Source organism: Bos javanicus, chromosome X (assembly GCF_032452875.1).
Source record: "Bos javanicus breed banteng chromosome X, ARS-OSU_banteng_1.0, whole genome shotgun sequence".
Taxonomy (NCBI): domain Eukaryota; kingdom Metazoa; phylum Chordata; class Mammalia; order Artiodactyla; family Bovidae; genus Bos; species Bos javanicus.
The window spans coordinates 121,225,237-121,236,953 of NC_083897.1; the positions used below are offsets into that span (position 1 = coordinate 121,225,237).

Genomic DNA, 11,717 nt, shown 5'->3' on the forward strand with positions numbered 1-11,717 from the left:
GCCCTATGGATCTCCCATGCTGCATCTGTTCATCCCTCAAAACCTCACTTGGAAGCCCTGACAACTACTGAACGTTTTACTCTTTCTAAAGATTTGAATTTTCCAGACTGTAACATTGATGGAATCATACAGTATGTAGGCTTTTTGTACTAGCTCCTTCTGCTAATCAATATAAATTTAATTTTCTCTATAACTTGTCATGGTTTGAAATGTTTTCTTCCAGGACTGAATAGCATTCCATGTAGCTTACCATAGTTTGTTTACCCACTCGTGTACTGAAGGTCATCTTTGGTGATTTGAGTTTTTGGCAGCTATGTCTTATTCTGCTATTAAAATTTGGTTGAAGGTTTTTGGATGGGCTTAAGGTTTTGGCTCTTTTGAGTAAATACCTTACCGTTCATTTGCTAGATCATATGAAAAGACTATATTTAGCTGAAAAGAATTTGCCAGACAGTTTCCAAAGTATCAGTATCACTGCCTTCCCTTAAGCAATGAATTCATTTCCAGTAGTTTGCCTGTTTCCTCTTCATTGATTTGGACTTCTTGTTTCCAGTTTGTTCCTTCATTTGTGTAGTATTTCTTTTCCTTTTTCATTATTATTATTTTAGTTATCATGTTTGAGGTCTCCTTTTCCCAGGCTTCAAGGTTGAATTCTTTCTTCCTTTTTGTTTCTGCCCTCTAAGGCTTCTGTAAACTTCTTATAGAATGAGATTTGTGCTGAGTTTTTGTTTGTTTGTTTGTTTGCTTTTTCCTCTGATGGGCAAGGCTGAGTAAGGTGGTAATACTGTCTGCTGATGATCGGGTTTGTATTTTTGTTTTCTTTGTGGTTTAGATGGGACATCCTGCACAGGGTGCTATCAGTAGTTTGGTGATGCCAGGTCTTGTATTCCAGTGGTTTCCTTTGTGTCAGTTCTCACTATTTGATATCCTAGGGTTAGTTCTCTGGTAGCCTAGGATCTTGGAGCCAGTGGACCCACTGTAAAGGCTCAGGGCTTGACCTTGAGTTTTGCGTGAGTCTATACATTCTTTTCTGCTGGTCATGTACTCCTGTCCACTCTCAGCTGGTATTCTGCATGCACTTCTGTGTCTGAAGGTGTATTCCTGATGTATCCTTGGAGAGAGACATATTCCACGTCCAGCAAACCTCTTGCCATCTTTTTCCTCCTGGGCAAGATTCGTGAGAGTCCCTTGGACTACAAGGAGATCTAACCAGTCAATTCTAAAGCATATCACTCCTGAATATTCATTGGAAGGGCTGATGCTAAAGCTGAAGCTCCAGTATTTTGGCGACCTGATGTGAAGAACTGACTCATTGGAAAAGATCCCGATGCTGGGAAAGATTGAAGGCAGGAAGAGAAGGGGATGAGAGAGGATGAAATGGTTGGCATCACCTACTCAGTGGACATGAGTTTGAGCAAGCTCTGGGAATAGGTGATGCTCAGGGAAGCCTGGTGTGCTGCAGTCCATGGGGATGCAAAGAGTTGACCTCACGACCAAGAGACTGAACAGAACAGATGAGTCATCAAAATATTCTTGTCATTCCTATATTTTCTGTATGAGTTGAAGCCTTCCCTTGCTGCAAGGCTGATTCCCTTACGGTGGCAAAGAAGGTGTGATCCAGGCACATATTTCCCTGGGCAAATTATACGAGCTTTAACCAAAACCTTGCAGGCTTCTTGAAATTATCATTGTCCCTATGAGCCACAAACTTCAGGGAGGATTGACAGAAACAGTACAAAAACTGGACTCTGGCAATATAAGAATTAGGAACATGGGGCTTAATGAATTACAAATATGATAATTTTCCTGATTTTTGTGAAAGAATACTGTCTTTTAAAAATCTTTCATTTTCTACATATAAGGAAATTTTTTAACACAGCAAATTGATAAATTGTACCTTTGTTATTAGAATTGAAATTTTAATTTTTCTCACCCTACCGTATCACTCCAGAAATTAAAAACTCTCAGTGTTTTTATTTTCTTAGTAAAATTGTTATTTTTCAAAAGTTCAGTGAGAATCTGTTCTTATAGCGGGACACAAGTGGAAACATTGATTACACTACAGAGACTTTGACTGGAATGTCGTATTTGACAGACACAGGTAGCCTTGGATATGACCAGATAACTTGAGGAAACTAAGGTTAACCATAGGGAGCCATAAAATCCCGTTGGAAAAACAGCCTGGGACCTTGCTGATAGAATTCCCATCAGCCTTACCAGGTGAGTAAGGAAGATCACTTCTGGCAGGCTCAGGAACTTTAGGATGTTTTGGGGACTTTAGGAAGAGAGGAATTCATCCAGATCTCTAGGTTTGACAACAAGTCTTTGCTATGGCTTCTTCCTAGCCTCTGCTACTAAGTCACTTCAGTGGTGTCTGACTCTGTGCGACAATAAAAGGCAGCCCACCAGGTTCCCCCGTCCCTGGGATTCTCCAGGCAAGAACACTGGAGTGGGTTGCCATTTCCTTCTCCAATGTGTGACAGTGAAAAGTGAAAGTGAAGTCGCTCAGTCGTGACCAACTCTTCCCGACCCCATGGACTGTAGCCTACCAGGCTCCTCCGTCCATGGGATTCTCCAGGCAAGAGCACTGGAGTGGTGTACCATCGCCTTCTCCGCTTCCTAGCCTCAAGAGGCTATTAAAATTTCCTTCTGGAGACTCTTTATGAACCGTTCCAGTGAAGCAGATTTAAAAGCGCCTATTGGCAAATTGTTATTCTTATTGTACTTAGATAAATAATCAGGCCGACTTTATTGAATTTAGACTTCCTTTGCAAACAAATTAGGTCTTAGTTTCCCTGTCTTCGGTAGAAATGAGGGAGGTGATAGACAGAAAAAATTGGTGCAATAGAAAGTGTACTAAACATGTGTGGGTATTAGGTTCTAGTGGTATTACGTTTCCTTGAAGTTTTATTATTTACCTGCAAACTAGGTTGGATCCTGAATTTTTATAGTGTCCACCCATATCTAGCTGCAACTTTCTTACTAAAATTCCCAATTTCTCCCATCCTTTTGATGTCTCTGTGGGAAGACAGTAAGCTCCAAGTGATATACCTCTGCCATCTTGATCTGCTCCCTCTCCCATTCTTTTGACTTGAATCACTGAGAAGTAACATTGCCATTTTCCTGAAGTCCTGCATCGTGAAGCTAGATAACTTGATGCAAAGATCAGAGAAATTGGCACAACAACTTATGTTCAAATAGACTTCATGCCTGTTGCTGTACGAGCCACTCAGAAAGTTAACCTGATCACCCAAAGATATTGCTAACTGTGATAGAGACATTCAAACTGCAATAGTTGCTTTGATCCTGACACCTAGAAAACTTCTTGACTGACTACCAGGCTCAGAAACTGGTTTATAACCAGCTCCAATCATTAACGTCTGCTTTTCTTTTGTTTCCATAGAAATGCCTCTTACTAACAACTACCTGATACCGCTTGCACCCTAGACCTAGCTTTGGGAGCCCACCTGCATCACCACCTATTGAAATGAGATACCACTCTTCAAATGAACTGACCTGTTCTCAGAATGATGCAACTGCTGCCATGAAATGGAGGACTCCACTAATCCATTCTCTCTCTCCAGAGTGACCAGATCAGCTTTTACCATGTGAGACTTGCAGGCAAGTTTCAGAGGAGGCACCTGTCAAGGCTTAGGGCACTCTGCCCCCAAATATACCACAGTGGCATATTGATTATTTTGAATTCAAGGTATTTAAGAAAAAGCCAACAGAGGAGGGACATGCAGCCACCCCCCGATTTCTGCCTCCCTGAGAGCAGGAAATGCATCTCATATGAAGGATGTACTGCCTGCATCTGGAGGCAGAGGGAAACCCTTCTAACCAGAAGTAGGCAGTTCAAGCAGAGAAGCCTGTATACACAAACCTTTTTAAGTCTTTCATTTACTACTCTGGGTACAGATTCTGTTTAGATTCCTTACTAGTTGAGTACCTAAAACCTAAGTTGATTTGTCCTGTCGATTCCTCACAAATTGTTTTGTTATCTACAAAAAAAAAGCTGCCTGCTTTGCCTACTTCTTAGGTCCCATTTATATGACACTTCTTGTGCACATGAATTGCAACTTGTCTCTTTTTCTCCTGTTACTCTGTCTTGTGTCAAGTTTACTAGTAGTCTAACCAGAAGAATTCAAAATGGGTAAAGGGAGGAATGTCCTTCTTCCCTAAACACCTCAAGGGAGTTCACCCTTACATCTCAGAAACTCCCTGGAGACGATGTGCGTAGAATACCAGTCTGTGCACTGGAATCTCCTGCATTGAGATAAGAGCAGGGACACCGTAGATTTCTGTCTGTTAGGGGCCAAATTGTGTCCCCTCCACAAATGCATATTGAAGGCATAACTCAGAGTACTTCAGAATGCAACTGTAGTTAGAAATAAGGTCTTTAAAGAGATGGTTGTGTTAAAATGAGGTCATTAGGATGGGCCATAACCCAATGTGTCTATAATAAGAAATTGAGACACAAAAGGAGGCACCAGGGATATATGCATTCAAAAGGAATGCCAAGTGAAGAGGGTGGCCACCTGGCAGCCAAGGGGAGAGGCCTCAGGGTAAACCAGACCTCCTCTTGGACTTGCAGCCTCTAGAACTCTGAGAAAATAAAATTCCATTGTTTCAGCCACGCATTCTGTGGGGTTTTGTTGTGGAAAGACTAACAAATCAGTACATTAGCCAAGGTAGAGATTTCCTCCTGGATAGTCTTTTTACTTTCCTGTCATTCCTAAAGGCTATCTCAAGATCTTAATTATGTGATTGCAGCTCCTTGTTTCTAAAGTTGTATGGGCATAGGGGAGGTCTTGATCTTAGCCTCACCAGAACTAGCATAGAGCCTTTCAAAGAGCAGATGCTCAAAAAATAAATGAAGACAGTAAGAGGTCTAACTTGTTAAGGTTTAATAGCTCCTGCATTTTTCAAGAAGCATATTGAGGTATAAATTATTTAATTTTACAAAACAGAAGACAGAAAAGATGGAGAACAATCAAGGTTGATCATGTTTTGAAATTTTTTTCATTTTATTTTTTCATTCCATTGTCCCAGCAGTGTTATTGTGGGATTGCTTCCCATTTCGGCAAAAGTCCCTATTTTGATGTCAAATTTTCTTATCTGGATGATTTTTTAAAAGTCTTGGTCTTCAGTAGGGGTGGGAGAAGCTGCTGGACGTGGCCATGGAACATGCCTGGAAGTGACAGTGGTGCCAGGCCTGGCTGGAACTGTGGCTCGAGCTCTCTCCTCCTCATCTCACAAAACTTCTTCATATTGTGATGAGAAGGCACTGGGGACCGTATCATTGACTTGCCAAAAATTCCAAGACTTTCATTTTGCTGGTTTCAGCATGGGCTTGTGGGCCCACAGGAACTCATAACGTGGAGGATCACCGTTGGCAACCTGGCGGTACTCCAGGTACTTCATCGTCACAAAGTCTTTGGTGATGAGCTTCCTGGGCTCTCCGTAGATGAAGTGTTTTCTCCCAGCATATACTCCCATCATATTCAAGAATTTCCAGATGTCTTCCTCAGCGGCACAGTTGCCCTTCACGAAGATCACACCCAGAACTGTCATCAAGAGACTGGTCTTAAGTAAGCCCCTACCATCCCACACTCTCCCATTGTTGGGCAAGTACAGTTTGCTGACAAGGTCATAGGAGTGGATGGTTGAATCAACTTCCTTCAAGTCAACTGCATAGACAGCCTTGCTGTGTTCAGCAGCTCTCTTCAGAATCTCGGCAAATCGGTTATGGTATCTTGGGTGGATAATCTTCAGCATGTTTTCCTTCATGATGGGCTGCTTCATTTTATATTTATGCAGAAGGAACTGTTCCAACAAACTTGTCATGCTATTCAGAGTATCACTGTAGGTAGAAGATGAGATATTGGAGGAACCTGAATCTTCCTCATCTTGACTGATATCTTCTTCATCAGATGTTGTGTCAGAAGTAGTTGAAAAAGTGTTGGTAGTAGATGGGGCTTCCAAAGACCCCTGGGAAGTGCTATTTGACCCAGTAAGTGAGGAGCTCTGTGAATTATCTTCTAAAAGAGAAGAGGTAGAGGGAAGCTCTTCCATTACTCCAGCGGGCTGAACTCCTCTGTGACCTTGGCGCTCATATCGGGCCTGGTGGCATTTCTCACAAATGCAGAGCTTATGATTCTGACCCCAAGGCATGATGCCTGTGCTGGGGGACAATGATTAGAAGTGTGAGTAGGAGGGCAGGTGATAAGGGCCCACAGGAAGACGAAGGTTGAGTGTGCAGCCGCAGCAGTGAAATACCACTTTGGTTATCAGGAAGGCTACATTTGTGGTTTTCTTGAGGGCACTGTTCTGAAAACCCCCAGGCTTCCTATTCTCCTAATCAGCTGTCCTTTGGGAAACATATTGAAGGAAATTAGTGATCTTTAGGCTTCATCCTGCTACCCCTGCCTCAGGCACGCTGGGGTGACAGAAGGGGCTGGTAATCTCCTACACAGAGGCATCTGTTATTTCACATTCAAGACCACCACCCAACTAGTGGCCAGTCATAGGACCCATTCCCTCTGCTGTCCTCTAGTTGGCATCACAAATTTCCCTGGGATTTCTGAGAAGTGAAGAGGTCCTCAGCTTATCACCCCAGTCAGTAGTTATCACCCAGTACTGAGTGCTCATTGGGAAGTTTTCTGTCCTGGCCTCTGGAGTCCTCAACACGAATTAAGAGTGCTTTCTTTAGTTCCCCATGGGGCCTGGTGTCCCCATCCCTTTCTTTGAATAGTATTTGCACCTTCATACTAAGGGTTTCACTTCCTACACACCTGATATAAATAAATGTTGGTGGAACTTCAGCTTGATAGCTCTGCCCTGGTTCTTCAAGGGCTACAAGAAACAGGGATGGATTCATTATCAGTTCTTTTTATTGGTAGATGATCCCTCAGTCCTTGCTTTGACCTCTGTTGTGGCCTGAAATTCTACCCTTCCTTCCACTTAGGACCACCACTTCTACTACTATTCCTTCTTACAGTAGGGGAAGCATCTCTGTGAGACCCCTAGGAGAAAGTAAGATTCCCTCATCCGTCCATACCCATCCTTGGTCTTCTGAGGTGCAGAGGATGAGATGAATCATATGGTTATGGGCTGTGTGGTTCCCTTCGTCTTCAGGGTATTCAGTTGGTTTGTGGAAAACCTGGAAATATTCCGACTGCTGGCCCTAGGCTATACCCCTTGGACCATGTCCCAACCCCCCTTGTGACATCACAGAGGGAAATGGGCATGTCATGTCAACAATGAGCAGGTATCCCAGGGATGCCAGGAAGGGCAGGGTTCTGTGTGGTTTCCTCAGAGTTCTGAGGTCAGGGGGTTGTGTAAGTCCAAAGCTGAACTCCTGGGAGCATTTGGGGCTCATTTCTCTGATTACATAAGGGAGCTCTCCTGAGACTAAGGTCTTCACTCCCTGTGGTGCCAGAGAGGGAAAGTCTGGGAATGCCACATGAGGCTACTCTTACCTGTGCCTTCAGGGATGACATCAGGATTCAGGCTTCTTGGGGCCCTCTGTATTCAGTGTAAGGGTATGCCCTCACTCAGGTGCCTCACCGTGACTCCTAGAGGACTCTGAATTTCCTCTTTCAACCTAAGGTGACCCATGTAGACCAAAGACCATGTCCTTGCAAGCCCTGAAAAGAAGTGAGCGAATGTGCAGCCTGGCAGCCCTGTCTTGGCCTTCTGAGAGCCGACACAGGCCAGTCTCTCTGTGACTTCAGTTCCTCATTCATCTGTCTTTACCTTGACTCCTGTCTCTTCTATGAAAGAGTTCTTGGGAAAAGCCACATCTTAAAAAGTCTTAAGTCTGCCTGCAACAAATCTCACAGAGAATGGGCTGAGTCCCAGGAGTGATAGGGAAGCTACAGTCCGGGAGGGGGCCCCAGCATAGGTGGTGTGCTATCAGAGAAAACACGCTGATCTCTTCCTTCTCTTCACTGACCAGACATAGCCTCTTGTAGAACCTTCACTCTTAACAGATTTACTCTCTGAAAGGAAGGGGCTGAATTAAATGATTTTCTGCACCCCTGATCTATTGCAGTTTACTGACATTTCCTTTGTAGATAAACTGTCACTGAATGCAGTCTCCTTCCTTATTCGTACTTCACTTTTATTTTCATTTTTTGTTACTTATTTCTGGGGCTTTTTATTCCAAAACTGTGTTTGGGGTATGAAATTCTGCTATTTCACATGTGAAATACCTTTTGGACTAATGTTCAGAAAGAGGAAGTGACCCAAGGTTAGCCTCATCCTGGAGGAGTGGCACAGTATGGGCTCTGGAGGAATTCAGTGCCGGGGTTCAGTCCAGCTCCTATCATTTATGAGCTTTGAGTCTGAGCTTCTTTATTCCAGCTTCTTTATCTGCAAATGGTGTTTGAGAGTCTATAGTGTAGGACCACAGACATGTGTGATGTATGTAAATCACCTGGCACAGTATGAGGCAGGCTATGGTAATTTGAATGAATGGCAGTTATTACAAAGGTGATTTTGACCCCGAATGATAACAAACTTCCATCACATAATTTAATTTCCAGGCTATACTAGAGAATATGCAACTGCAAACAATAATCAAATCCACATCACGACTAATGATCCCAAGCAAGTAAAACTGAGAGATTTCCCTATTTGAGCACCTGTTTTGATAGGTGTTTGGGGTTATCTTCTCCACATGGATGCAAGGACAAGTTCATTTGTCTCAAGGACCAGCAACTTCCCTCTCAGGTGCTTTTTTTTGTCCAAACCACCCCTAATTTAATCCCACTGACAGTAAAAGTTTGCCTCCCTTAAAGTTTGCCAAATTACACTAAATATAACCTAATTAAACTGTCTGTTTAACAGAGCAAGTTCTGGTACTCCGATCCCAGAAAAAGACAGTCCAGTGACGTCTTGGCATCTCACTTCAATGGGTATCACCCTTATTTCTCAGAAACTCTCTAGACAGCTTTTGATGAAAATGTGTATTTTGAGTGTTCACTTGCCCTGGCTCAAGTGCACAGGGACCCATCCATTCCCTATGGTTTTCGGATATCCCCAAATAATGGTGAATATATGGTTTAGATATATTCCAGATTTACAGCCTCACCTCTGAGACCCATTATATGAGTGTCTGGCATCACTCCGACAGCTTCATCTAGCCCATCATGCATCTGGACTGAAAATGACCTCCCATCAAGGAATTAGACATTTCCCAAGACCCAATGCCGCCTTAATCAGGTAACTTTGACTTGCTTGCGCTCATCTCGAACCTCCTCTTCCACACCTCCCCCATTTAAATTTATGATTTGTTTATCCCTTAGAGTTAGCTCACCACCTTCCTTATATGTTACCTGCTGCTAGACTAAAAATTCCATGGGCAGTGGCTTGGGCTTCATTTTCTTACCAACCCAGTACTATAAGACAGCTTTCTAAACAGAAGATGGTCAATTAATTTGGGATAAAAAGGAAATCATGTGCAAAGACTCTGTTTTATTATGATTTAAGTGTCATACAGTTTGAATAAGCTAAAAAAAATCTAAGTCCATTTTATTAATTTTTACACGGAAAGAGGACAGATAAGAAGACAAAGAATAAACCAGCATCCATTCTGAAAGCTTTGTGATCCCAAATACTTATCTCTAGGGTTCTTAGACACATTTCCAAGTAAAATTCTATTCCAATGTTATGCTACCTTGTTCTCGACCATAAGGAAAATATTGAAGCTTTTTCAACTTGTTTATAAATAATGAATTCTTAGTCTTAAACCTAACAGCAGTAAACATGACATTAATAAACCTAGATTCTGAAGCAAAATAAACCTTATGAAGGGTAGTGACATTTAAAAATACAAAAAATCTCTACCTCCCTACCTAAATCATCTACTTTTGACTAGATATTATTCATATGGATAAAAGGAGAACATGTATATTTTGTTAAACCTGCACCTAAACTCCCTTACTACTTAAAACTGTGAAGAACATATGGGTTTTGTTCCCCCCACCCCTACAACCCCGCACTATTTAAGAGGTGGAGTGTTCTCTTCCAACACAAAGGGAACAAAGTACCATGACCCCTCCCTAGATATGGGAGGAGCTATAGGACTTGGCCCGGGTAGGGGCACTGGCTTCAGCCACTGTTGGAACCCTGGCCATGCCTATCAGCCCTGCTCTCTCCACCTGATCTCTCAGAACCTCATCATAGAGGTCTGGGAAGGAACTCGGGACCTTATCCTGGATCTTGGCCAGAACTTCCAACACCTTCATCTTAGTGGTCTCAGCATAAGCTCACGGGCCCCACAGGAACTCGTAGCCCGGAGGATCACTATTGGGCACCTGGCGGTAGTTGAGGTACCCCTTCTGCACCAGATCTTTGGTGATAAGCTTTCTGGACTCCCCAAAGATGGAGTGCTTCTTCCCAGCATGGATCCCCAACACATTGAGGAAATCCCAGATCTCCTCCTCACTGGCGCGGTTACCCTTCGTAAAGATGATGCCCAGGAGCGCCATGAGGAGACCAGACTTGGGCAGTTCCTCCTCATCACTTGAACCTTCCTCAACCCCGAGACTGAACTTGTTGACGAGGGTGTAGATGTTCCTGCTGCAGTCGACTTCCTTCAGCTCCAGGCCAAACACCAGCTCCATGCGCTCAGAGGCTCTGCTCAGGATCTCAGGGAAGTGCTGCTTGTACTTCCTGCCGATGACATTCAGCATGCCGTTCTGTGTGATGGGCTCCTTCTTGGTGTACCTCTCCAGCAAGAAATCCATCACCAAGCTGGCCTTCCTCATCAGAGGATCTTTGCAAATGCTCCGAGCGAGCAGGGCTGCCCGGGCGGCATCTGCACTTTCCTCCTCGGGGCCCTGGGCACCTTCCTCAGATCCTGCCCAGGAAGCCTCTGCAACAGGAGAGCTAGGGGCCATGGCTCCCTGAAGCTCCTGGTGATCGCCAGCAGCAGGGGAGCTCGGGGGAGAACCCTGAGGGGCAGAAGAGGGGGAGGATGGGCACTCCTCTCCTGGGGCTGCAGCAGCACTGGCCTGGGCCTCCTGAGTGTCCCCCTGGACCTGGTGGCATTTCCCATGGGCATGATGCTTGTTTTTGTGCTTCCGAGGCATGATTACACAGGTCAGGGACCCCAGGTGGGCGTGCAGTTAGGAAGGCAGGCTTTGAGTGGCCTTGAGGAAGGAAAAAGAAATGTTGTTAGCACCTACACCAGAGAGGGTCGTCCCCGGTTTAAACCAAGTCTGCTTCATAGGAGGCCTTGAGTCCACTGCTCTAGGACCCACAAGTCTCCTGTTCTCCTAGTCAGACTGTTCCCTGAGAACCCTGAGGAAGAAGTGAGAGTGAGCCCTGGGGCACAGCCAGACATCCCTGCCTGGGCGTTAGAGGGGGGCCTGTGAGGGCTGGCAGGGGAGGCATGTCCTTTCAGTTCACATTCATAGTTAGGATGAAAAATGGGGAATAACTCCCTAGCAACCCACCCCGATCCCTCTTCTGCTCTGAAGGCTGATGCTGCCACCTTCCCTGTGACTCTGGAGAAGGAGAGGAGGGAGTGCTCAGCCTCCCACCTAAGGGTCCCGGGACCCGCCCTTCTGTATGCAAGTTCTAACCTCCCCACTCAGACCGCAGCCTCCCTCCCCGTGTTTGGCCTGGAGTAAGCACTGACTACAGAGGAGGGTCCTGATTCGCCCATGTGTCCATGAGGATCGTCCTCACCCTGGCTCCTCCTGAGC

The 11,717-nt window shown here is 44.6% G+C and overlaps 2 pseudogenes; both read right to left on the reverse strand.

Annotated features, from left to right (window-relative positions):
- Positions 1 to 4,910: 4,910 nt before the first annotated feature.
- Positions 4,911 to 6,195, reverse strand: LOC133241965 (melanoma-associated antigen B5-like; annotated as a pseudogene).
- Positions 6,196 to 9,500: 3,305 nt separating this feature from the next.
- On the reverse strand, positions 9,501 to 11,272 carry LOC133241963 (melanoma-associated antigen B17-like; annotated as a pseudogene).
- Between the last annotated feature and the right edge of the window lie 445 nt (positions 11,273 to 11,717).